At 35.8% G+C, this 24,389-nt stretch overlaps 1 pseudogene; it reads right to left on the bottom strand.

The window, feature by feature from the left end:
• Positions 1 to 265: 265 nt before the first annotated feature.
• LOC114620552 lies at positions 266 to 1,349 on the bottom strand (annotated as a pseudogene).
• Between the last annotated feature and the right edge of the window lie 23,040 nt (positions 1,350 to 24,389).

Consider the following 24,389-nt stretch of genomic DNA (forward strand, 5'->3'; position numbering starts at 1 on the left):
ATGCTTTATGTTTGTGATATCCAAGTACCATCCTGGCATAGTAAAATCTTTGTTCTTAAAGATAGATTTATATAGAAGATGTATTATATGGAGCTGATGTCTTTTTTTGTATGTCATAACACTTTATTAAGAAGGAACCTATGTCAGCGCTGCTATGTAAACAATGACAAAGATCAAGTCAAACACATCAGGGATCATGTAGATGGTAATATACATTGTCCTTTTTATAACCACTGTATAATAGTTAAGGAGAGTTTAATTCTTATTAAGTAAACATTTTTGCGTACACGGCCTTCTCTTTATCTTTCTGTGCCTTTATCATTTGTTTCTGCCTGGATAGCTTTATCTCCTGGGGCTATTTCCTGTGCCTTCTTAAGATCAGCCAATGTTTGATCATATTCTTTTAATCCTTGCCATCCTTGCTTAATGCTTTAGTATTCGAAGGGTCCATTTCAAGAGCCTCCAAGCAAATGTCAATTGCCCCCTGCCAAATTGGCATTTTCAATTTACAAGCACCAATATTCAGCACACAACTTAAGGCTATAGGTTGCAGTCTGGGTATATCTGCTTTCTCAATAACAGCCTTCAAACTATCCATGTACCTTAAAACCTTCGCATATTTTTTAATAGCCATCTCCCAGTTCTGAGACTTAAAAAAAAGTATTTCCAATGTGTTTTAAGTCTTCAGATATTAATAAAATTGTATTTACATCTTTTAAATCCATATCTGCATCCTCAGGGAAGTCTGGATGACTATCACCAGAGCCATCTTTGGGGAATATTCCCCAGTCATCCCCTTCTTTCAGTTCTCCACATTCTGCAATGCCACAGAGTTTAGCAGGTTTTTCACCATTCACTTCTACATTTTCAAGCATCCTTGCTACACCGAGTCCTTTTATTACTTGACCAAATACCACATGTTTCCCATCCAAATGAGGAGTTGAAACTGTTGTGATAAAGAACTGAGAACCATTCATATTGGGGTCTACAGTTGCCATGCTCAGAAAACCCTCTCGATCATGCTGATAATGAAAATCTTCATCTTCAAATTTTTCACCATAAATACTTTCTCCACCTGTCCCATTCTGATTTGAGAAGTCTGCATCCTGAATCATAAATTTCTTAATAATTCAGTGGAAAGGGCATCCTTTAAAATAACGAGGTTTCCCAGTTGTGGCTCCAGTACCTTTTTCTCCTGTACACAATGCACGAAAATTTTCTGCAGTTTTGGGAATAATATCTGCAAACAATTCTAAAACAATTCGTCCAACTCGCTCCCTGCCGATGTCAATGTCAAAGAAGACTCACGGGTTCTTGGAATTGGAGGGCATAGCTGCTGGGTGGGACATCCTCACTGCAGGCGCTGAAAGCAGGACCTCGTGCGCGGGAGGGGCTCCTGATGTGACTCTTTAGCAGGTACTGAACACACACAGACACATACACACAGACACACATACACACACACACAGAGAAAGAGAAAGAGAGACAGAGAGAGACAGAGAGAAACAGAGACAGAGACAGAACATAAGCACTTGATAACTTTTAGTCTCATATGATATTGAAATGTTAAAACAATGATATTCAATACATCATCTTTTGTTCATTTCTTCTCAGTACACAATGCCCATGTCAGAACATTTTATTTAGTGGGACACCATTACTCACTGCCACTATCAAATGTAGAGTGGTTGTCTTGCAAAGACAGAAGGCAGGTAGATTGACAAAAATCATTATAGACATGATAGAGAATATAATTCTTTCTGACAAGGCTTACTGAGACTCTAAACCTTGAGAGATGAAATAAAGCTGGGTTAAAAACCAAGATATGTAAAATTCTCCAGCAAAGTTGGGTTAGTGGATAATTACCTTTAACTAATTCATAACATTTAAATGCTCCCAATAAACAAGGTAAATTTTGTAATAGAAACAAAAAAATCTAGTCATATGAACACAGAAAATAAGAAAGAATTAGCAGGTTCAATAAGGAAAAAGACCTGAGAGGAAGAAAGTCAGGTAGCAGGTTAACGTTGAGATCGGTGTTAATGATCAGCATCACAAAGACTTATCAGCCCACTGTACACATTACTACACTACTGTGGCCTCTTATAGAGACAATATCATATGTCTAGTTGAAATCAAGGCATCTGTGTCTTTTACTGTATCTAACAGCAGCAAGTAAAAAGTTTAAATAAAATCAAAGCATCCTTTACTTTACGGTTTCTAGTGAAGTACCATTTTGTTTTAAGGGCCCTGCATCTATCTTGGGGTAAAAAATCTATTTTTCCAAAGTCTGTAACAAACATGCTGGTCTATAGTTGACAAAATTTTAATCATCTTTTTCAAAACCAAAAAAGTAGCCTTCTCAGTTTCTTAATGGCTTTAGCTGCATGCCTCACTTTAGTTTCTCTCAACTCCTATGGAATAGCCAATAGATAACATAAATGTCCATGGTATTGGACATAGGGCCTCACACATCCTAAGCAAGTAATGACCACTGAGGAGCATTCTCTGAAAATAATAATTTTGGAAGCATCTTTAAACTTCTCCTTCATTACACTGAGGATACTGGTCATTTACTGTGTCCTGGGATTAGTATTTATTCATTTGCAAAGAGTTATTTTCTCCCAAGACATTGTCACACTCTCAGAGTATTGTTCTTACAGGCAGGCAGGTCAAGTTTATAAAGAGGTACAGGAATCATCTTTATGTTGTCTAAGTGGTGTTATACATTCCTTCTAATATCTGTGGGTGTGCAAGTCTGAAAACAGTATACTTACCAACTGTTTTCATCTTGTAGATATTAGGGAGCTAGTATAATCAAGAAAACTAGTCTTTCTCTTCTTAGTTATTTTGTTTTCATCATACTGTATAAAACCAAAAAAAAAATTGGAGTCCTAAATGACTTTGAATTGTAATAGGTGTATTTTTGTTAAATAACAACCACCTAGACTTAAAAATAAAGATTTTCTTTGGATAGCATCACCAGTTACTTTAGAAAATGATTTCTATACCACATATGGAACCCATCTAACCAGGTTCATCAGCTATGTCAGTTGAATATGCTTTACAAGATACCCTTTAAAAACTCAATCATCTGAACTAAAAACTTCTTCTTTGCTGCTATAATACCATAATATCCATCATATAAAAATGCAGAGGGTAGTGGGCTTGACTATTGATGATATAACAGCTTTAATTAAATTAATTGCTAGCACCACTGCTTCTGCAATTGCTGTGACACAAGAAGTTAAGACAGCTACTTTTGTTAATTATTTAGCAAAAACTGTTACTAATGTTTTGAATATACAAGAGGATTTAGATAGGCATTTGGAAGAACGGATTGATGTTCTTTATCCTATTCAAATTACTGGAAGTAGGTTCAGAATTTAAGGGTAAGGAGCCATCTTGAGTGCCAAGCCAAATACCATTGGATTCATGTTAGTTCTAAAATTTACAGTGGTAGTCATAATTAGGAAGAAGTTTAATGACAATTGCAGTGTATTTGGCATAATTCTAACATCTCTCTGGAAGTTTTAATGATACATAGGGAGCTTATGAATTTCAAGAATGCTGATCTGCTGAGTGTTGATGTGATAGATACTACAGAGAAAATTACCCATGGCCTGTTGTCAATATTTCTATTTTGGTCAAGCTTCAAAAATGAAGACTTTTAAAGCACTAAAATCTCAAATGAAAACTGTAGGTTATCTTCTCTACTGTGTCCAGGGATTCTAGGATAGTTTCCAGGGGCACTGCGTCTGTAATAACTAGAAAATCTCTCATGATAATTCACTGAAAATAACCACTTTTGTGTTTTTCCAAGTAAAAATAAAGCATAAACTCACTGAACTGCCAAGCAAATAAAACCAAAGTGATTGATGATCATTTCCAGTTTATAAGAGGCAGAACATGGTATCAGAATAAGACTTTTTTTTTGATGAGATAAATTTTCTAAGGAGCACAAAATGTTTTCTGATTTCTTTTATGAGTCATGATTCTTATTATTATTGTGTAAAAACCATTGACTTAAAAGGCTGGCACCTCAATCAGCATCATTAATGCAAAGGTTCAGATGATGAATAAAGTGTCTTCATTAGAAGCTTTGTTCTTTCCACATGAATGACCAGAGTTATTTGGGATCAGACAAGATGGAAAGAGACATTTCCTGCTATCATATTTAATCAAGACAGTAATCTAGAAATGAAGATAAAAAATGATGAAAGATCAGCCCATGAATCCAGAAGAATGTGACACAGAGCTGAGCTCTCAGAGTGCACAATAAGATGATGATGCATGTCAGGCCCCTAATAGCCTGAGAATCTCAGACATCATGTTGTGTTCTGTATAACGCTGCATAGTGATACCTAGAAATCTAATTATATGTGTTTAGCCTAATACTATTCACACTTGTTTAACCCAATGATCTCTTTATACTAACTAGAAACATAAAATAAAATCTGCTTTTTGTCTGCCTGCAGTGTTTTTGTAACACATGTGATATCTAGCTGAAGCCTTTCAGAAAGCTATTATTCTGGGAATAAAATATGTATTTCATAAATTGTATATAGTGCCTTAAAAAGAAATTGTCCTTTTATGCACTCACCACTTTCTCCAGACTCACTGGGCAAGTGACTTTACCTACTGAGCCATGTTTCTAGCCATTACTTATTTTATTAACATTGCTTAATATGTATCATCTTTTCTAACCAATCAACTATGAATTGACGAATTTCTCCTTTCTATTGTTTATACCAGGGGTCAAGAATAAAGAATAGTATAGTTTGGGCATCTAAGGATTTGTGGCCAGAACAATGAATGTGGTATTTTGAGAAATTGTTTTAGTGCAGTGGGCACATTTAATGGGCACAAGTTTATCTGTAATAGTACTCATGATTATTAGTGATGATTATAGACACAAAAATACATTCATTTCCTTTAAAGTGAGGATAAAGAGAATACTCACAAGTCTTTGCTTGTGTTTTTACAATACAATTATGATCATGGGAAAAAAGACTATTATATGTTCTTTTTTCAGGATGGGCCCTGCAAGGTTGTAATGCGTACCATTCCTGCATTCATCATCCACTGTGTACATATTCCTACTTAGACAATGTAAAGTGCCCTGACTGAGTGAAAATATGGTCTCTGTTTTCAAAGACCATAATCTAAAAACAAAATATGATATAAACATTTAAGATGCAAAGATAAAAATAACTATATTAAATAATTTATTATACAAAATCACTGATCAATAAAAAACAAGTGTGCCCACAAGTTTCTACTAAAATTTGAGAGGGATCAAATTTAAAGAATTAATTCATTTTATGATCTTGAAAAATTTGTCCCCTTTACATCATTTTCTTTATCTGAAAGTGAGAAGGTTAAACTCAAGCTTTCCTTGCTCCTCTAAACGTTTTGTTTCTGTGATATTATGACAAAATTTCCAATATATATATCTATAGATGAGAGAGAGAGAGAGAGAGAGAGAGAGAGAGAGAGAGAGAGAGAGAGACAGAGAGAGAGAGATCTCAAAGCCGACTGAGCCGTGGCAGATCCATGGGGACTACAACTCCGCCCAACAGGATCCAAGCCCACCCCCATTGACAAGCTAACATCCCTGCACAGTCTCTGCTCCAAACTTTGTCTCCATATTTGCTGTGATGAGTACTTTGTTTCTCTTTCCAAGAAAGACCAAAGCACAAGCAATTTGGTCTTCCTTCTTCTTGAGCTTCATGTGGTCTCTAAATTGTATCTTGGGTACTCCAAGAATTTGGGCTATATCCATTTATAAGTGAGTGCATATCATGTATGTCTGTTGTAATTTGGTTACCTCACTCAGGATATTTTCTAGATCCATCCATTTGCCTAAAATTTATTAAATTCATAGTTTTTTTAATAGCTCTATTGAAAAAAGTACCACATTTTCTGTATCCATTACTTTATTGAAGGATATCTAGGTTATTTCCAAATTCTGGCAATTATAAATACAGTTGCTATGAACATAGAAGAGCATGTGTCCTAGATATATGTTGGAGCATCTTCTGGGTATACGCCCAGGAGTGGTATAGCTGGGTACTCAAGTAATAACATGTCCACCTTCCTGAGAAACCACCAGATTAATTTCCAGAGTGGATGAACCAGCTTGCAAGCTCAAGAACAATGGAAGAGTGTTCCTCTTTTTCCACATCCTCATCAGCATCTACTGTCACCTGAGTTTTTGGTATTAGCAATTCTAACTGGTGTGAAGTAAAGTCTCAGGGTCATTTTAATTTGCATTTCCCTGATGATTAGGGGCTTCCCCACCATTTGGTATTCCTCAGTTGCGAATTCTAATTTTAATAGGGTTATTTGATTCTCTGGAGCCTAACTTCTTGAGTTCTTTGTATAAATTAGATATTAGCCCTCTATCCAGTGTAGGATTGGTAAAGAACTTCTTCCAATCTGTTGGTTGCTGTTTTGTCCTATTGACAGTGTCCTTTCTTTGCCTTACAGAAACTTTGCAATTTTATGAAGTCCCATTTGTCAATTCTTGATCTCAGAGTATAAGCCATTTGGTGTTCACTTCAAGAAACGTTCCCCTGTGCCCATGAATTTGAGGCTATTCCCCACTTGCTCCTCTATTAGTTTCAGTGTATTAGTTTCTGGATTTATGTGGAAGTCCTTGATCCAATTGGACTTCAGCTTTGTACAAGGAGATAACAATGGGTTGATTTGCATTCTTTTACATGCTGACCTCCAATTAAACCAGTACCATTTGGTGAAAATGCTTTCTTTTTCTAACTGGATACTTTTAGCTTGTTTGTCAGAGATAAAGTGACCATAGGTGTGCAGGTTCATTTCTGGGTCTTCAAAACTATTCCATTAATTTGCCTTCTTGTCTTTGTACCAATACCAGTATTTATCACTATTGCTCAGTAATACAGCTTGAGGTCAGGGATGGTGATTCCCCTGGAATTTCTTTTATTGTAGAGAATAGTAATTGCTATCCTGGGTTTTTTTGTTATTCCAAATGAATTTGAAAATTGCTCATTCTAACTCTATGAAGAATTGAGTTGTAGTCTTGATGAGGATTGCATTGAATCTGTAGATTGCTTTAGGCAAGAAGACCATTTTTACTATAATAATCCTTCCAATCCATGAGCATGGGAGATCTTTCAATCTTCTGGGATCATCTTCTTCTCATACAGTTCTTTAAATAGCTTGATTAGAGTCACACCAAGGTATTTTATAATATTTGTGACTATTGTAAAGGGTGTCATTTCCCTAATATCTTTCTCAACCTGTTTATCCTTTGAGTATATGAAGGCTACTGATTTGTTTGAGTTAATTTTATATCTAGCCACTTTGCTGAAGTTGTTTACCAGGTTCAGGAGTTCTCTGGTGTAATTTTTAGGATTGCTTAAATATACTATCATATGATATGCAAATAGTGATATTTTGACTTCTTCCTTTCCAATTTGAATCCCATTGGCCCACTTTTCTTGTCTAATTGCTCCAGAGTGAACTTTAAGAACTGTATTGAATAGCGATATGAAGAGAGTTGACAGCCTTGTCTTGTCCCTGATTTTAATGTGATTGCTTCAAGTTTTTCTCCGCTTAGTTTGATGTTGGCTATTGGTTTACTGTATATTGCTTTTACCTTGTTTAGGTATGGGCCTTAAATTTCTGATCTTTCCAAGACTTTTAACAGGAAAAGATGTTGAATTTTGGCAAATGTTTTTCCAGCATCTAATGAAATGATCATGTGAGTTTTTTTCTTCCAGTTTATTTATGTAGTGGATTATGTTGTCGGATTTCCATATATTGGACCATTTCTGCATCCCTGGGATGAACTCTATTTGTCTGTGGTGAGTGATCATTTTGATGTGTTTTTGGATTTGGTTTGCAAGAATTTAATTGAGTATTTTTGTATCAATGTTCATAAGGGAATTTGGTCTAAAGTTCCCTTTCTTTGTTGGGTCTTTGTGTGGTTTCGGTATAAGCATAATTGTGACTTCATGGAAAAAACTGGGTAGTGTTGCTTTTGTTTCTATTTTGTGGAACTGTTTGAAGAGAATTGACATTAGGTTTTCTTTGAAGGTTTGATAAAATTTTGCACTAAATTAATGTGGTGCTTGGCTTTATATTTATTTATTTATTTATTTATTTATTTATTTATTTATTTTGTTGGAAGCCATTTAATGACTGCTGCTATTTCTGTAGGGGTCATGGGACTATTTTGATGGCTTATCTGATCCTGATTTCACTTTGTCAACTGGTGTCTCTAGAAAATTGTCTATTTCACCCAGATTTTCCAATTAGGTTGAATCTAGGCTTTTGTAGTAGGAGCTGATGATTTTTTTAATTTCCTCAGTTTCTGTTTTTATATCTCCCTTTTCATTTCTGATTTATTAATTTGGATTACTTTTATTAATCTGTGCCCTTTGGCTGTCTAGCTAAGAGTTTATTGACTTTGTTGATTTTCTCAAAAAAGCAGCTCCTGATTTTATTGATTCATTCTACAGTTCTTTTTTTTTCTTCTTCTTCTTCTTCTTGGTTGATTTCAGCCCTGAGTTTGATTACTTCATACCATCTCTTCCTCTTGGGTACATATGCTTTTTTTTTGTTCTAGAGCTTTCAGGTATGCTCAAGCTTCTAGTGTATTCTCTCCAGTTTCTTTTTGAAAGCACTTAGAGCTAAGAATTTTCCTCTTAGCACTGCTTTCATTGTGTCCCATAAGTTTTGGTATGATGTGTCTTCATTTTCATAAATTCTAAAAAGTCTTTATTTTCTTACTGTATTTCTTCCTTGACCAAGTTATCATTAAGTAGAGCATTGTTCATCTTCCATGTGTATGTGAGATTTCTGGTTTGTTTTTTTTTATTGTTGTTTGTTTGTTTTTGTTATTGGAGACAAGACTTAGTTTGTGGTGATCTGATAAGATGCATGGGATTATTTCAATTTCTTGTATCTGTTGAAGCCTATTTTGTGTCTAATGTGGTCAGTTTTGGAGATGGTACCATGAGGTGCAGAGAAGAAGGTACATTCTCTTGTTTTAGGATGAAATTTCTGTATATATCTGTTAAATTCATATGGTTCATAACTTCTCTTAGTTTTATTTTGTATCTGTTTAGTTTCTGTTTCCATGATCTGTCCATTGCAGAGAGTGGAGTGTTGAAGTCTCCCATGATTATTGTGTGAGGTGGAATGTGTGCTTTGAGCTTTAGTAAAATTTCTTTTATGAATGTGGGTGTCCTTGCATTTGGAACATAGATATTCAGAATTGAGAGTTCATCTTGGTACATTTTTCCTTTGATGAGTATGAAGTGTCCTTCCTTATCTTTTTTGACAAATTTTGGTTGAAAATTGACTTTATTTGATATTAGAATGGCTACTCCAGATTGTTTCTTGGGACCATTTGCTTGGAAAATTTTAAAATTTCAAGCCAGCCATTTCCTCCGAGGTAGTGTCTGTCTTTGACAGTGACGCATGTTTCTTATATGCAGCAAAATACTGGGTCCTGTTTAGGTATCCAGTGTGTTAGTCTATATTATATTATTGGGATATTGAGTCCATTGACATTAAGAGATATTAAGGAAAACTGATTGTTGCTTCTTGTTGTTTTTTGTTTTTTGTTTTTTGTTTTTTGTTTTTTTTTTTTTGGTTAGAGGTAGAATTATGTTTGTGTTGCCCTCTTTTGGGGGGGGTTTGTCAAAAGAAGATTACTTTCTTGCTTTTTCTAGGGTGCAATTTCCCTTCTTGTGTTGTTTTTCATCTATTATCCTTTGTAGAGCTGAATTTGTGAAAGATGTTGCGTAAATTTAGCTTTTGTCATGAAATATCTTGGTTTCTCCATCTATGTTGATTGAGAGATTTGCTGGATATAGTACCCTGGGCTGGCATTTGCGTTCTCTTAGGGTGTATACTGTATCTGCCCAGGATCTGCTGGCTTTTTTTAGTGTCTGGGGAGAAGTTTGGTGTAATTCTGATACATCTGCCTTCATAAGTTACTTGACCTTTTTCTCTTACTGCTTTTAATATTCTTTCTTTGTTTTGTGCATTTGGTGTTTTGATTATTATGTTATAGGAGGAATTTCATTTCTGTCCCAGTCTATTTGGTATTTTGTAGGCTTCTTGTATGTTCATGGGCATCTCTTTCTTTAGGTTAGGAGAGTTTACTTCTATAATTTTGTTGAATATATTTATTGGCCCTTTAAGTTAGGAATCTTCACTCTCTTCTAAACCTAGTATCCTTAGGATTCATCTTCTCACTGTGATCTTGATTTCCTGAATGATTTGTGTTAGACCTCTTTGCTTTTTGCATTTTCTTTGACTGTTGTATCAGTGTTTTCTATGGTATCTTCTGCACCTGAGGTTTTCTTCTATTTCTTAATTCTGTTGGTGATACTTGGATCTATGACTCCTGATCTCTTTCCAGATTTTCTATCTTCAGGGTTGTCTCCTTTTTTGATTTCCTTATTGTTTCTATTTCCACTTTTAGATCCAGAATGGTCTTGTTCAGTTCCTTCTCCTGTTTGGTTTTATTTTCCTGTAATTCTTTAAGTGATTTATGTGTTTCCTTTTTCAAGACTTCTACCTGTTTACCTGTGTTCTCCTGTATTTTTTAAGGGAATTATTTATGTCCTTCTTAAAGTCCTCTATCATCATCATGAGAAGTGATTTTAGATCCAAATCTTGTTTTTTTGGTGTGACAGTGTATCCAGGTCTTTCTATGATGGTAGAATTTGGTTCTGATGACTCCAGGTAACCTTGGTTTCTGTTGTTTATGTCTTGCACTTGCCTCTCGTGATCTGGTTATCTCTAGTGTTACCTGCCCTTGCTGTTTCTGACTGGAGCATGCTCCTTCTGTTATCCACTTGTGTCTGAACTCTTCAGAATCTAAGTGTCTCTGGGATCCTGTGATTCTGAGATCCTGGGTATGTCAGAGCTCCTGAGAGTCCAGCTGCCTCTGAGATCCTGAAATCCTGATGTGATCAAGCAGCTGAGGTCCTATCATCCTGAGCATGTTAGAGTGCCTGGGAGTCGAGCTTCTTCTGGATGTTGTGGGACTGGGTGTGGAGCTAGTGCCCAATGTCTGCTCAGGGCACAAGCTCAGACTGGAAGGAATTATGGAGTATTTCTAATCCAAAAACTAATTTTCTATGTATTTTGCTTTGGATACTTTTGCTTTTCTTTGCTTGGTGTGGATTTATCATCATCTCATTTATGATTCCTTTCTGTTTGCATTGTGTGAATTTTCTATTTCTCCTTGCCAAATTCCACAGAGCACTGGCATACTGTTTTCCACATGTTCATGTGCTTCTTTGAAGATTAAGTTACAGGATACAAAGTGATATTATATGCAGGCAGAAACACTTGGAAATAACATGATAAAATTATGAAGGATTTAGTCAAAGACCTGTATTCAAGCCTCAATTCTGTCTTTACTTGTATATGTATTTTGATGTCAGCTCCTTGATATCAGTAGATATTTCTGTCTACTGAAAAATAAAATCAGCAACATAGGCTCTTTTTTAAAGCTTATTTGAAATTAGTAAAAACTAATAAACATATGAGTGAGGTACTTATTTTGTTTTTCTTGTTTGTACAGCATAGCAGAGTCTTACTAAATAGTAGATAAAACAAAATTTAATAAAAAATATATTAGGCCCCACGTCATTCCTTCTATAATATTTCCATCTACTTTTCTATATGTAAAAAAAAATTACTGAATATACTAGAAGTATGCAGTAAGATATGCAATAAGGTTTTCTAAGTGACCATCTACTATAAAAATGTGGTGTAAGATAACAGAAAAAAAGAATCTACAATTGACCAACGAATAGTAGAAATTGTGGATAGGTACTGTTTAGAGAGCTATCTTAGTTACTTTGTAAGTAACTAAGATATACCATCTTTCTTTTTCTGTGATGAAGCCTCATAATCAACAGTGATTTATATAAGAAAGTTAAACATGCCTAATATTTCTAGAGAAATAAAAATTCATTATGATGGAGATGCATGCCAGCAAATGGCAGGCATGGCAGCTGTAGCAGAAAGCTGAAAGCTCATAGGTTAATCACAGGCAAAAGTCAGAGAATTAACTATATGTACTCTGTAGCTATACATACTCAAATCCTTCCCCAAGTGATATATTTCCTCCAGCTAGGCCACCATTCTTAAACTTCTTCATACAGCACTACCTTCTGGAAGCAACTGTTCAAGATTAGGTAATATATAGGGGACGTTTCTCATTCAAACCACTACATATACAGCTGAAACAAAATCAATTCAAAATTTAAATTACCATGAATATTTGGGGAAGCCTAAATGTATTTCATGCCAGTACTATTACGAGTTTCAAGTGCTTATCTAACAACAGATTGGTTAATGAGACTATAAACAATAGATGTCTGAAGATCATCTTTCATTTTTATTTCTCCAAAGTTTTCATGTCACTTTAATATCCTATAATGATGCAAATGTTATTGTATAAGGCTCGGTTCCAACTGTTCTAGTTTTTTTTTTTCTGTTACTGTAATAAAACACCCTAACCAAAAGCATCTTGCAAGGAAATATTTGGCTTATACTTCCAGGTTATAGTCTTTCATTCAGGAAATCAAGTTAGAAACTCACAAAAAGACTTAAAATAGATACGATCAGATAATGCTACTTGCTTCTTTGCTAGTAGGTATGTACAAAAGACAATATCCTGCCCAGGAAATGTTTATATGCACATTGGGCTGAGGGATCCTACATCAGTTAACATTATTCTAAAGACATTCTCAAATGATCCAGAAAGCTCTTCCATTAGCATGTTCTTTTCAGATGATACTAGGTTATGTTAAGTTGACAGTTAAAGTTGAATAGGTATCATTCTTTACTCATACTTTCTGGCTCAGTGCCATACATACTCAATGTGAGTAGGTTTAAGAGTAGGTAACATACATGTCTTAGTATTGGCTATTTGAACTAAGCAGTGTAGAACATAATAAATACAATTTCATTTTAAGAAAAATAATCCCATATGTGATGGTTTGGGTATGCTTGAGCAAGGGGAGCGGTACTATTAAGAGGTATGGCCTTGTTGGAGTAGGTATATCTTGTGGCTATGGGCTTTAACATCCTAGTCCTAACTGCCTGGAAGTCAGTTTTCTCTTAGAGGTCTACAGATGTAGAAGTAAACCTCTCAGCTCCTCCTGTACCATTACTGCCTGGATGATGCCTTGCTTCAACCTTGATTCTAGACTGACCTTCTGAACCTGTAAGCCAGCCCCAATTAAATATTGTCCTTATAAGAGTTGCCATGGTTGTGGTTATCTGTTCACATCAGTAATGCCCTAAATAAGACACCATCAAAGTAGTTCAGGAAGCAAAGTGACAGATCTGGTGGCATTTATTCTATTCCCAGAATCTTAGAGTCGGAAGGAGAAAAATTACAAGTTTGATATCAGCCTTACATGCACATATACATGCATACATAGTATGTTTCAGGGTTAACTGGAATACCAACTGATATTCTGTCTGAAGTAAATGGAAATACAGAGAAGAGAAAGCAAGGGAAGGGATAAGAACAACTCTTCTTTACAATTAGTTTAAAAACCTGTAAAAATATAAATAATATAACTTACAGTTGTAACTAATGACTGGTAATTGTACATAATATAAAAAACTTTATATCAAAATGGATGTGCTCTAATATTGTTAAATAGAAAACTGTTAAAAGAATCAAGTAATGTAAATTTACTCATGCTCCCACACATATGATGATGGTTCTATTGGACTGTACAATAGCCTAGTTGTGGGTGGGCTTCATCATTTACAGCTCCAGCTTTGTGAGTACTGTGTGTGGTCATCTAATAATGAAATTATCTGAGGAACCAGTTCTTAGCATCTAGCTCATTGTTGTAAAACACATAAGTAGACTAAATAAAGGGGGGAGGGGGAGGGGCTGAGGGAGAAAGAAAGGAAAGAGAAAGTTAAATAATAACAGTAGGATTCAAAATATTTTTAAATGTCTCAATCTAAATATTAAATAAAAATTTAAATTGTACAACTGTGTAATTAGAACACTACACACAGTATAGCATAATTCTTTAGCTAAAATAATGCTCAAATGAAAACTTCAAGTTTAAAATGTGCCTGTTAAAAATTCAAGGTCATTAAAGAGTGAGCAAAGGTAGCTCCATGTAAAAGGATGGATGACCAAAACTAATTACATACTAGCTAATGAGACACTGAAACTGAAAAGCTGAATCAGAGTGGCAATGCTGCTATAATTTGCCTTTGAAGTTTCAAAAACTCACACCACCCCAGGTTAGTTCTCTCTGCTTCATTGTAAGCTCTCAGGTACTGCTCCATACATTTTATATATACTAGTTGTGGGTAGGCTACATCATTTACAGCTCTATGAGTACTGTGTGTGAAATTATCTGAGGAAACAGTTCTCAGCATCTAGCTGGTTGTTGTAAAACACATAACTATATGTATAAATTGCATTGATCATTGTGTCTTAATATAGCAATAAGGATATAACTTACATTCCTCCTCTCCCTGCCCAAACTATCAACTGCTTTGGAAAACCAGAAGGGAAAGTCGCTGTATATCTAGGAACCATGCAGAACCAAAGTCCTTCAACACATCCTGGAGCAACAAACCTAGAGAAAGCCTTAGTTATGGATTCCAAGTGAGTTACTGTACCACTAAGAGATTAGCAAAAGAAATAATCATTTCAACCTTGGTGCAGTACCAAGCCAAAGAGAAAATCAAAAGTGAACTGAATTACACATCCCAACTTAACCGAGTTGTATGAGAAACTCAATTCAACATGTACTTGAGTCATACTTCATGATCTAAATTTCATGGGAACAATTCATACCCAACTCTGGTTCTATAGATTTAATCTGGAATGGCAAATTACATCTCTCCTTTCAGCACACTTTGCTACAGGAAACATTACAGAGGGAGAAAAATTTCAAAACCCATCTCACCAAGGAAAACATATTGATTGAATGAGTTTTAAAATGGCAATGTACTTTATCAAATGTTGTCTTCTTGGTGATTGCTAATTTATTTTGATAACTGAATTTTTTTTACTATTCTTTGTTGTTATAGAAATATCGTGTAATGGTCTTTAGTTTATATATTCTGAAGTTTATGATTATTATTTGCTTTTGTATATAGACTGGCATTGCACACTCTCTTCTTTCAATGCACAGCTCATATTATTTCCATCTTACTCTGCTTCTTTTGTGTTAAAGGGTACCACAGATTAGGTAGGCTTAGCAGACATACATCCAGATACTGCAGAATATATATTCTGCTCAGAAACCTGCCCCAGCCTGTGGGGGATTCAATAAGGTCCTAGGGAGGGGGCAAAAGAATGAAGGGACAAGAGACACAAAGAAGGAGAGCAAGTCTAGTGTTATGATCAAGCCCTCAAATTTTATTTTCAGGTGGCAGCTTATAAAGACATATCAAAACAGAAAGGTTAGGCAAGGATCATTGCTTAAGTCCATCCCACTATTGCAACCTCATTGCCTAAGGTCAACCCACTATCATAACCGGATTCTGGAAAATGCCAGATCTTCCTTCAATTCCTGGAACCCAAGACCGAAAACATCCTTTCTTAATCTTGTACTTTAACTGACTAGGATTCCCAGAACAGTGGGCAATTTCTTAGTTTTGGTTCCTGGCAGTAACCCATAGTATATTTTTCAAGAAGTGTTATAGAATAGAACATAAAGTATATATCAACAACAAATGGAATAGAATTGAAATAAGCTTTTTATTACATCATACCACATTGACAAGAAGCTAGAAGCTACTAAAGAAACAGCAGAAAATGCACAAACTCAAGGATTAAATAAAACATCATTAGATAATCAATGGGTCATTGAAGCCACCATGAAATAAATTACAAAAACTCCTAGAAAAGAATCAAATAAAAAATACAATATATCAGAAACTACTGGGTAAAAAAAAAGAGTCCTAAAAAGAGATATCATAGTTATAAATGCTTTCAGTAAAGGAAAAGATCCAAGATCTAAATTCTATAACGTACCATAGAGCCTTAGAAAAAGAATAAGACTAATCAAAACAAGTAGATGAAAAAAATCAAAATGCCTAGAGAATCACTAAATGAAATGTAAATGAAAAAGACACAAATTTTATTTAAATAAATGGAATAGTCAGTTCATTGGAAAAGTAAACAAGATCCAAAAATCAATCTAAAACAAAGAGAGAAAAATTAAACTAAGAAGATTAGAGGTGGAAAGGAGATATTACAAAAATTCTAGTGACATTTAGAAAATCATATTTTAAACATTTATGTTTCACTAAATTGTAAAATCTGCCAAATGATAAATTCCAAACTTGTATGATATGATAAAATTAAACAAAGATGAAGGAGAGGAGATAACTTAAGAAGAGTTATAACCATATGAGATTCAGCTACATTTTTTTAGAAAAATACCAACTTAAGTTTCCAGGTCCAAATGAGTACAGCACTAACCTTTAAAAAAAAACTAGCATCTTTTCACATTATTCTATGAAATAGAAATGAAAAAAAAATGCTCCCATATCTTTTATAAAGCCAATATTATGTTGTTACTAAAACTAAATAATATCAAATATGCAAAAATTCACCCACTTGATTGACATAGATGCAAACATAAGTACCTACATGTTCACAAACAGATTTCAAAGACACAGTGCCCCATCCAGCAGGGCATTAAACAGAGTCCGGAGAGATCACCTGAAAGAAAGAATGTGTGTGGGGAGGATGGGCAAACACAAAGAATCACAGCTTGTCTATAGGCTGATCGAACCTCTCTAGGCTGACCAAACCGTACTTTTTACTTTTTCACATAGGGGTCATATATACAAAAAGGCAGAACATGGGAAAAGAGATGACACAGGGGAGTAGGTGTTCAGGGGGAGTACAGATACCTTCCAGAACAGAATGTCAGTTGGGTGAAGGTCCAGGGGACAGGTCACTATGACTCGGCCTATGATCCACTTGTCCTTATCTAAGTTGGTACTATCCACCAAGGCTACCCAAGGTCTCTGACTATCCACAAGACCTATGACTGCTTGTTCTAATCCAGGCTGGTAAATTTCCACCAAAGCTGCCTGTTTACAATATCTCATAGCTATCTGTTCAGTGTTTTTCCACAGAGACCCAAGACTGTGTTAGCAAGCTGACTTAGGCCTATTGCTGATTTTAGGCCTTCAGTGTATAAGCAGGGCTTCCCCTGACAACACAGCAATTAGAAAATTCCTCATGGTGAACCTATATTCACTACAGAGACACAAAGTTAACTTACCCAAGTTAAAGAAACAGTGCATCATGCCAATGGATTAAAAAGCAGAAATCATGTGATCAATAGAAGAAAAAAATCTTTTGATGAAATCTAACATCCAGTCATGGGAAACCCTGAAAAAAAAATAGATTCAGTATATCACAAATTAATAAAGTATCTGTATAATCAATCTATAGTCAAATTATACAAAATACAGACAATTGAAGTTTTCTAATAAAATCAAGAACAAAGTAAGATTGTTCACTTCCTGCAGTCTTGTTTAAGATAGTGCTTGAAGTCTCAGCTAAAGCATTAAGATAAGATCTTGAAATAAAAGGGTTAAGGCCATTACAAGCTAAAGTCAAGGCATCTTCATTTGCACCAAGAATGATACATTTATATACTTAAGAGACTCTAGAGATTCAAATGAAAAACTCTTTCATTCTGATAATCAATTTCAACACAGTGGCATTGTACAAAATTAAACACAAAGACTAAAATGTTCCTTATTTACAAATGCCAGACATGCTAGAAAGACCCAGGAAAACAATACACACCAATATTTCCTCATACCAAACCAAACTAAACCAGAACCAAGCAAAAAACAAAGTAGTAAAACACAAAACAAAACTTGAAATGAACCTTACCAAGGAAGTGAAAGACTTCTACAACTGATTAATGAAACAAAATATAAGTCCCAGCCCTAAACCCATGTACCTATGACAACTTTTTTTTTATTATTATTTTTACAAAAATGAAAAAAAATATGCTGCTGATAAGATGGCATCCTGCAGAAGTGGTGCTGGGAACATTGATTATATACATTTCAAAGAATAAAATAAGATTTTTATTTGTCACATCATTACAAAAATCAACATGAAATGGATCAAATTACATAGGAATTGAAGCTACAATTACTGTTATAGTAATTAACATTACTGTATGTTAAAACACGTTAACATATAGACACAGTGAAATACTTCCTGAATGGGACTCCTCCTCTGCTTATTTCCTCTTTCACTGAAACATCTGAGAAGGTGCTAGTTTTTAGAGGATAACTGTAAACCAATTTGAACCTGGACTCTTTTAACTTGGCATTTTTAAAAAAAACGTTGCTCAACTCCATATGGTTATATTTCTGCTTAAGTTATCTACCTCATCTTTTGTTAAGAACTGACAGATGAGATTCATGATATTAAAAAGTCTCTATCGTGGAAATACTGAATGAAGAGACAATTCATCTAACCAATGAATTGACTAATGAAATAAGCAAATTGTTTTTTTAAGAGGAATTAAAAGTGGGTAGAAAAATTTATTAGGAAAGTTCAATAAAACCATCAAACCAATGATCACAAAAACAACATTGAGATTGTGTCTCACTCTGGGTAAAAATTCAGACATCATGAAAACAAATTACCAAAAATACTGACAAACATGTAGATAGAAAGAAAATTTTACACAATGTCAATAGGAAAAGGTCTGATTCTTTAAGGAATTCAGTGCTGGGTTTTAAAAAACAAAACAAAAATAAACTAAAAATAAACTTACCATATGGCCCAGATAAATGGCCCTTAGATATTTTCCCAATATTACAACTGAAAATTCACAAATATACTTGTAGACCCAAGCCTATTACAGCACATTTCATATCACTGCATTATATAAACAACCTAGGTATCTATCAACAAAGAAATGCATAAAAAATGGCAAAAAGTTTACGTAAGTTGACTCCAGATAAGCATGAAAAAATCATTAGCTTATGTAAAGGACCAACCTTGACTTTCGGGGGTGAGGGGTGGAGGGGGGAGTTCTGAGAGAAGGGATGTCTGGGAGCTGTGACTCAACTTCAAATCACAGATCCAAGCTGAAGAACTGTGTACTGCTTGATACAGCTTTTCCAGTCCACTTCTTTCTATGTTCCGCTGTCTTTCTGGAGATCTATCTATATTATGCTTGCTTGCTATTCTAAGAGTGTTAGGGTTCAAGAATCACAGAAAGAAGACCCCAGATACAAATAGTGAAGAGGAACTTTGGAACACTTGTCATCATCTCTGCCCCCCACCCCCCATGGGAGAAGCTAATTAACATTCCTCTGTCACAGGACACTTCCTGGATTCACAGTCAGAGGAGGAAGAGAAAAGCTGATTAACATTCCTCAGACCACATGGAAGTGAACCCATCTATGGGTGGTGAAGTCCCAGACAACAGTAGACACATGCTGCAGGACAGACTAGCCCTTGTCAAGGGAGGTCCTTGCTGCCTCACTAGAGAGTATATAGATGTCACTAAACAAGCTGTGTGGGTCACCTCTCCTTTTGGGATGCAGGATGGCCCAAGCATGTGGGAACATTAAAAATTCCTCTTGCATTTCATCTCTGTGTGGTCCACTCAGGGGGTCTCCGGTAAACTAAGGCTTTGCTTGCTAGAGTCTTACAATAGTATGCAAGAACAAGGAGTGTTTACTCTACAGAAATAACCAGCATGCACGGGTCACCATCACTTTGAAATGTAGATCCAGACAAAGACTGGAGTCCCTTTTCTAACAAGACTTCTTCATATGTCACAAGTTAATTGGTTCTGAGATAACAAACAAGCATCTAAAACCTAGAGCACATTCCAAGAGGTTGTAGAACTATTAACCAATGGTTGTTAGAAAAGGAGCTAAAGATTTACATTATAGGTTCAAAGACAAAAGATAAAATATTGACTAGGTTTATCTATACAAGATTTCAAGGACAATTTAGTTATGGTCTTTAACTCTCCATGAACTTGTAAAGCTAGTAACTAATGATGAATATTTAGCCAGATAATTACTTTTAGTGGATATGCATTTAGACATTCTCTGTTATTCAATTTATTACCTGAATTTATGTGCAAACTTGTAGTGAATTTTGTACCATGTGATCATGCACTCTGAAAGAGGTGTAAGTGCTGAGAACAAAGAACAGAGACAGGCCTCCCTACACTTCTTCCTCCTTTCTGCAATTCCTGCAGAGTTAGAAAAAAGGCTGCTTTTCCTAGCTACTCACACCCCCATTCTGGCTGTTTTACTATAAGGCACTAAACCAGAGACTGCAGCCTCTAGCCTCAGAATAACTCAGACAGGCAGGTCTGCTACAGAAGCAAAGTAACTTATGCTTAAGATGAACAAATCTTTTATTATTATACTTTTTAGGGTTAGGCAATCTAAGACCTTATTGATGGTTGCTGGGATGTCCTATATGGGTTGAATTTCTGTGTCATGAATGATTAACTACAGGATGAGCTACCCATAACAGATAGCCTTTCCTGAGGTTACATATCTCCCATTCATGTGGCTATCTTTAAGCTGTTTCTCCAGTGGAGGATTTTATTGACTTGTTCCAGGACTTTGAGGTCTGCTGCTGGAACAAATGGTTTATGGCCTAGTTTCTGAGTGGAAACAAAATGGGATTAAAAGGCCCCTTCAAGAGATTTTTCTGTCTATGTCTACTTGCTATTATAAAAGACTGTTCATGTCCTGCTTTTGTGTGTGTGTTTGTGTGTGTGTGTGTGTGTGTGTGTGTGTGTGTGTTCATGCACATGCATCTGTCTTCCAAGCAGTTCTTCTATTTTATCCTAAAAAATTCTCTGAGTAGCTCATCTCCTGCAAAATACAGGTTCAGTCTTTAATTTTACACATCAATCCAGTTATTTACTCCAGGTTTCCTTTTGATTACCTTATGAATCAGCATCTGGTGACTCCAGACATTTGACTACTAAGAGACAGCAAGCATACATATTTTTCTTAACATTGCAAAAGAATTCAGAGACCTGCCTGTCTTTGTTAAGTACAGAGGAAAATCTAGCTTGATGGGACCCTGTTCTGAAATTAGCATTTCTAAAACACCTGGGCCTAACCTTGCTGTGCCCCAGACTGAATTTGAACTCAGGAATCCACCTGCCCTTGTATCTGCCTGCTTTTGTATCTTTCTTACAAGCTGGGTCATTAATGCATCTGACTGATCTGTCAGATTCTTAAAAGCCCTCACAATTTATATTGCATTCTTATATTTTGCATAGATGAGAAAATATGTTTCAAATCCAGTATCTAGAGCTTTTCCCCATAGCCTTAAGAGGCTGTCATAAAGGTCCCAGCATTTACCATTTTGCTGAAACATAGCCACACACTCAACTGCTGGATTCAAGCTGTTTCTAATTTTTAAGGAGTCACTTACATTAATAAGAAGGACATTTCTGAGAGGAATGTGACAATAGGTACATTATTATACAATCAAGTGTTATGCCCAAAGCAACCATTGAAACTCTAGGAAGCTCACATGAGGAACTTGTTCCAGGGGCAGTAACCATGTTTTTATTTCTTCATCAGGGTCACGTGGGATCAGCAACTCTTAGAGTCTCACACAGGTGCCCTGTCCCAGGGGAAAAAAAACATGTCACCATATCCCTGTGCCCACTATAGCCATGCTGGGCTTTGCAAGCTTAGTTTCAAAATGTAAAGAACTTGCAAATCATCATTATTATTCTTAAAATAAAAAAAATAACTGAATATTGATTTACTAATATCTTCCTTTAGGTGTACTGGAGAATTGGGGTATTATTACAGGAGGAAGAAAACCTAAATAACTGAGAAACAAAGCTTGAGTTGGTATATGAAAGACAAAACAGTGGGTCCAAGTAGCTTCTGGGAACACATGTGAAAATTCTGGTAAATTTATGAAGCCTGAATGTAGACTTGCTGGGATGCAGTTTTAGAGAGCTAGTCTTCTTCTTTTCCTGGCATTTTTCTCTAGTAGCTTTCCTAAGTTTTTATAGTGAATGCTGTAGGAAACAAAAATGAAAGCAGGGAGCTGTAAGACCCTGACCCTTGGTCAGTGGTACTTACTTCAAGATGCTCCTAGTGAGGCACTGAGATGCATATCTATTCAAAAGCAAGAGGTTTATTTTCCAGCTCAGGTTCATCAGGGTCCACCTTCAATTAGTCCCTCAAGAAGGGTTACTAGAAGGTGATGACAAATGGATTACAAGCAGTTTTTATACTTTTTAGGGGCACAGGTTACATCAGCAAGGTTACAGTTCAAACTTATTGGCTAAGCATATTGACCTTTAAATCTATGGGCTATCAAGCATGACAGGAATTTGAACTTTACCTGGGACTTTCCAGAGGGTCAGGTGACTATCAGTGAGTACATTCTGATAATTTTTACTCAAGAAAGATCCTGTGGTGGAGAATGGAACTTAGCCTAACCTTAACAGGAGGCAAGTATGTTTAAGGCTGCTGAAAGCCCTTAAGGTCCTTCAGAGCAAATAACTGTTTGAATTAGTCCAGAATATGTTATTTCATAAACAAATCTCGAAAATTCTCCTGCCTGTGCTTCCCAGTGTTAGGATTTGAATCGCTCACAACCATGCTCTGGCCAGATTAGTCTTTATAATGAAATTCTGCCTTTTTAAAAAAATATGTCACCAGAGCTTTATTTGACCAGGGAAATTACCAAATTCTCATTTTTCTGTGTGATGTAACACTAGAGTTTAAAATGTCTAAGGGAACACTTCAGATTTTCTATTTTGTTCCAGCCTAGGGACACCTTTTTTCACTTAGAAACCAGGTATAAAATATATAATAGAACTTTTCTTTACATCACATCAACTGGTGGCTTAAAACTGAAAAAGTTGTAAATCAGGAGCTCAATTTGAAACATTTTAGTATACTGGTATAGCATGTGCAGGAAATGAGGAAAAAAACTGGTATAGAAACTAGACCTTTCAGCGTAGCCTAGTCTAGACAGGTTAATATAAAACCTGATCATAGAAACCTCCTTAAGGAATACTTGGCCTTCCTGCTTTCTGGCACACAGCCACTATAGATAGACAGTTCCAAATTATGCCTCTAAACCCATCCATCAACTGCCAAGACCCCTTACTCTGATCCTAGAGAGACTATATTCTTACCACAAATAAACACGAGCCACACACAGCACCTCTACCTATCTACTGTTACTAACTTGTAATTTGTTCTGTAGATGGACAGCATATTCTCAGTAACAAGTCTCATCTCTGGTACTAGAGAAATATACACACACACGTATGTATGTATGTGTGTATGTGAGTGTCTGTGTGTGTTTGTCGGGAGTAGTAAGAGGATGAAGAGAGGATGTAATGGCTATCAAGAACCATAATGTAACCTATGACAACCAGTTATATAGCTAAACTAATCAGGGACAGTGGGACCAGCTGCTCTTTGTACAGTTCCAGGTATTAACCTGACTGGAACAGCCACTACTTCCTTTTATAACTTCTTATTGAGGGGAAAATAATCTCTCTTCTCAAGCTGTATCTCATCAATTTTAGCAAAATTTTTTTATAAAAATTTTTTTAATTGTTTGGAAGGTTTTATGTCTTAAAGTTGGATAAGGTTATGTTTCTGTTCTGGCACATTTTACATTGGCCCTTTGGAAAAATCTCACTCAGATTCAATGTCCCCTTATACATAATCAGAAAGCAAAGTGTGTCTGATTGTGATAAGAAAATTACTCTATTACAATCGTGAAACATCATCAGGCCATAGAATCACAAACAAGGGCTGGTGTGGCGTTGCAATGTAGAAATGTCAACTTATGAATAAACACTAAAATTTCTTAATTGTTGGGGGAGATATTTAAAATGGTAGCACTCATCTATCTTGTGTTATGGACTCCATGTTTCTGACTAGTCTAGGCCTGAAGTCACGAGAAGCAGCATGTTCTTGCTGTTGCCACAGCTCAGACAGCCAGAGACACTGACCCTGCCACCCAGGAGACACCAGAGTGGGAGATGACTCTGCCAATCTTCCATAATATCTCCACAAGGTTGGGTTGAGCCCAGACAATCCCGCCATCCATTCAGTATCCCATAGAAATGAGAATCTAATGTTTAATATTATCCAAAGTCTTTATATGTTTGGTAATGCTCAATAACAAGATGCCCACAAAATTAGAGGTGTAGCCCAGTACCCAACCTAGATATATCAACGACTTTTGACTGCTAGAGACACATACACCTCCACTTTCATGTTCCACTCTCTCTGCCTCTCTCCCTCTCCTGTTCCTTCTCTTCTTCCTCCTCTTCCTCTCCTTACTTCTCCTCTTC

The sequence above is a fragment of the Grammomys surdaster genome, unplaced genomic scaffold (genome assembly GCF_004785775.1).
Source record: "Grammomys surdaster isolate TR1022 unplaced genomic scaffold, NIH_TR_1.0 169, whole genome shotgun sequence".
NCBI classification, from domain to species: domain Eukaryota; kingdom Metazoa; phylum Chordata; class Mammalia; order Rodentia; family Muridae; genus Grammomys; species Grammomys surdaster.